This window comes from Arachis hypogaea, chromosome 8 (assembly GCF_003086295.3).
Source record: "Arachis hypogaea cultivar Tifrunner chromosome 8, arahy.Tifrunner.gnm2.J5K5, whole genome shotgun sequence".
Classification (NCBI taxonomy): Eukaryota; Viridiplantae; Streptophyta; class Magnoliopsida; order Fabales; family Fabaceae; genus Arachis; species Arachis hypogaea.
In genome coordinates this window covers 22,513,401-22,517,382 of record NC_092043.1, presented here as the reverse complement: position 1 = coordinate 22,517,382, position 3,982 = coordinate 22,513,401, and the positions used below count along the sequence as shown (strand labels likewise).

Here is a 3,982-nt window from a genome sequence, read left to right as displayed (position 1 = left end):
AAAAATCCTAAAAATCCTAGAAAACATTAAAAAATCATAGAAAGCCCTAAAAAACCTTAAAGATCGTAAAGACCATAAAAAACGGTAGAAAACCCTAAAAAAACCTAAAAACCCTAAAAAATAATAGAAAACCCTAAAAAACCCTAGAAAACCATGAAAAATCCTAAAAAACCCTAGAAAATAATAAAAAACCTAAAGTGTTTTCTCTAAGATTTTTTTTAGATTTTTTTTGGATTTTTTAGGGTCTTTTAGGGTTATTATCGTTTTCTAGGATTGTTATGGTTTTTTAGGGTTTTTAGGGGGGTTTTGGGTTTTCTAGAATTTTTAGGGTTTTTTGGGTATTTAGTGTGTTTAGGGGTTTTTTTGGGTTTTTTAGGGTTTTTAAGGTTTTGTAGGATTTTTCAGATTTTTTTAGTGTCTTCTAGGGTTTTTAAGAGTTTCTTGCGTTTTCTAGGGTTTTTTAGAGTTTTTTTCGGGTTTTTTATGATTTTTTATGGTTTTCTAGGGTTTTTAGGATTTATTGGGTTTTTTAAGGTTTTTTATGGTTTTTAGAGTTTTTCGGGTTTTTTTTGGGTTTTTTATGGTTTTTAGTGTTTTTTATGGTTTTCTAGGGTTTTTAAGGTTTTCTAGGGTTTTTAGGGTTTTCTAGGATTTTTATGATATTTTAGGGTTTTCTAGGATTTTTATGATATTTTAGTGTTTTTAGGGTTTTCGGATTTGCTATGGTTTTTAGTGTTTTTTAGGATTTTTTAGGGTTTTCTAAGGTTTTTAGGATTTTCTAGAATTTTTTAGGGATTTTTAGGGTTTTTTGGGTTTTCTAGGGTTTAGGTTTAGGGTTTTTTGGGTTTTCTAGGGTTTAGGGTTTTTAGGTTTTTTAGTGTTTTCTTTGGTTTTTTAGGATTTTTTGTTTTTTAGGGTTTTCTAGGATATTCTAGGATTTTTTGGGATTTTTTTGGGTTTTCTAGAGTTTTAGTGTTTTTTTGGGGATTTCTAGGGTATTTAGCCCCTAAAAACCCTAAAATGTCCTAGAAATCCTAGAAAAATCCTAAAAACTCTAGAAAACCCTAAAAAATCCTAAAAACCCTAGAAAACCCTAAAAAATTCTTGAAAACAATAAAAAATCCTAGAAAGCCCTAAAAAAAACTTAAAAATCCTAAAGACCATAAAAAATGATAGAAAACCCAAAAAAAAAACCTAAAATCCCTAAAAAACCATAGAAAACACTAAAAAATCCTAGAAAACCATGAAAAATCCTAAAAAACCCTAGAAAACCATAAAAAACCTAACGTGTTTTCTCTAAGGTTTTTTAGGATTTTTTAGGATTTTCTAGGGTCTTTTTAGGGTTTTCTAGGGTTTTAATAGTTTTTTAGGGTTTTTAGGGGGTTTTTGGGTATTCTATAATTTTTTTAGGGTTTTTTTGGGTATTTAGGGTGTTTAGGGTTTTTTCGGATTTTTTTTTGTTTTTTATAGCTTTTAGAATTTTTCGCGTTTTTTCGGGTTTTTTTATGGTTTTTAGGGTTTTTTATGGTTTCCTCAGTTTTTAAGGTTTTTAGTGTTTTTAGGGTTTTTTAGGATTTTATGATATTTTAGAGTTTTCTAGGTTTTTTAGTGTTTTTTCGGATTTACTATGGTTTTTAGTGTTTTTTAGGGTTTTTTCTAGGGTTTTCTAGGGCTTTTTAGGGATTTTTAGAGTTTTTTGGGTTTTCTATGATTTTTTATGATTTGTAGGGTTTTTTATGGGTTTCTAGTGTTTTTAAATATTTTCTGGGGTTTTTAGGATTTTTAGAGTTTTTAGGATTTTTTAGAGTTTTCTAGAGTTTTTAGGGTTTTTTTATTTTTTCTAGCGTTTTTAGGGGTTTTTAGGCTTTTCTAGGTTCGGTTTTTTAGGGTTTTCTAGGATATTCTAGGATTTTCTGGGGTTTTAAGGTTTTTAGGGTTTTCTAGGATTTTTTTTGTTTTCTAGAGATTTTAGGGTTTTTTTTAGGGTTTTCTAGGGTCTTTAGCCCCTAAAAACCCTAAAATGTCCTAGAAATCCTAGAAAAATCATAAAAACTCTAGAAAACATAAAAAATACTAGAAACTCTAGAAAACATAAAAAGCACTAAAAACCCTAAAATATCCTAAAAATCCTAAAAACCTAGAAAATCCTAAAAAAACCTAGAAAACCCTAAAAAATCCTTAAAAACACTAAAAAATCCTATAAAGCCCTAAAAAACCTTAAAAACATAAACACCATAAAAATGATAGAAAACCCTAAAAAACCTAAAACCCTAATAAACCATAGAAAACCCTAAAAAACCCTAGAAAACCATGAAAAAAACCTAAAAAGCCCTAGAAAACCATAAAAAACCTAAAGTGTTTTCTCTAAGGTTTTTTAGGCTTTTTTAGGATTTTCTAGGGTCTTTTATGGTTTTAAGGGTTTTCTAGGATTTTAAGGGTTTTTTAGGATTTTTAGGGAGTTTTTGGGTTTTCTAGAATTTTTTAGGGTTTTTGGGTATTTAGGGTGTTTAGGGTTTTTTTTGGGTTTTTAGGGCTTTGTAGGATTTTTCAGGGTTTTTTAGTGTCTTCTAGGGTTTTTACGATTTTGTTGCGTTTTCTAGGGTTTTTCGGGTTTTTATAGTTTTTTATGGTTTTCTAGGGTTTTTAGGATTTTTTGGGTTTTTGGGGCCTTTTAGGGTTTTTAGAGTGTTTCAGGTTTTTTTTGGGTTTTTTTATGGTTTTAGGGTTTTTATGGTTTTCTAGGGGTTTTAAGGTTTTCTAGTGTTTTTAGGGTTTTCTAGGATTTTTATGATATTTTAGGGTTTTCTAGGTTTTTTAGTGCTTTTTCGGATTTGCTATGGTTTTTAGTGTTTTTTAGGGTTTTTAGGGTTTTCTAAGGTTTTTGGGGTTTTCTACGGTTTCTTATGATTTGTAGGGTTTTTTATGCGTTTCTAGCGTTTTTAAGGTTTTCTAAGATTTTAGAATTTTTAGGGTTTTCTAGGAATTTTAGGGTTTTTTAGAGTTTTCTAGAGTTTTTAGGGTTTTTTATGTTTTCTAGTTTTTTTGGATTTGTTAGAGTTTTGTAGGGTTTTTTAGGTTTCCTAGTGTTTTTAGGGTTTTTAGTGGTTTTTTGGATTTTCTAGGGTCTTTTATGATTTTTCGGTTTTTAGGGTTTTCTAGGATATTCTAAGATTTTCTGGGGTTTTTAGGTTTTTAGGGTTTTCTAGGATTTTTTTTGTTTTCTAGAGTTTTAGGGTTTTTTTTAGGATTTTCTAGGGTCTTTAGCCCCTAAAACCCTAAAAGTTTTAGAAAACTCTAAAATGTCCTAGAAATCCTAGAAAAACTCAAAAAACTCTAAAAAACCCTCAAAAACACTAGAAACCCTAAAAAACCATAAAAAACACTAAAAAACCCTAAAATATCGTAAAAACCCTAAAAATATCCTAAAAACCCTACAAATCCCTAAAAAAATCCTAAAAATCCTAGAAAACATTAAAAAATCATAGAAAGCCCTAAAAAACCTTAAAGATCCTAAAGACCATAAAAAACGGTAGAAAACCCTAAAAAAACCTAAAAACCCTAAAAAATAATAGAAAACCCTAAAAAACCCTAGAAAACCATGAAAAATCCTAAAAAACCCTAGAAAATAATAAAAAACCTAAAGTGTTTTCTCTAAGATTTTTTTTAGATTTTTTTTGGATTTTTTAGGGTCTTTTAGGGTTATTATCGTTTTCTAGGATTGTTATGGTTTTTTAGGGTTTTTAGGGGGGTTTTGGGTTTTCTAGAATTTTTAGGGTTTTTTGGGTATTTAGTGTGTTTAGGGGTTTTTTTGGGTTTTTTAGGGTTTTTAAGGTTTTGTAGGATTTTTCAGATTTTTTTAGTGTCTTCTAGGGTTTTTAAGAGTTTCTTGCGTTTTCTAGGGTTTTTTAGAGTTTTTTTCGGGTTTTTTATGATTTTTTATGGTTTTCTAGGGTTTTTAGGATTTATTGGGTTTTTTAAGGTT

General features: G+C 28.9%; 1 long non-coding RNA gene across 1 annotated transcript; it reads left to right on the top strand.

The window, feature by feature from the left end:
* Window positions 1–210: 210 nt before the first annotated feature.
* Window positions 211–1,151, top strand: LOC140174588 (uncharacterized). Its single transcript, XR_011864325.1, has 2 exons — window positions 211–828; window positions 861–1,151. It is a non-coding gene; the product is annotated as an uncharacterized lncRNA (long non-coding RNA).
* Window positions 1,152–3,982: the final 2,831 nt, after the last annotated feature.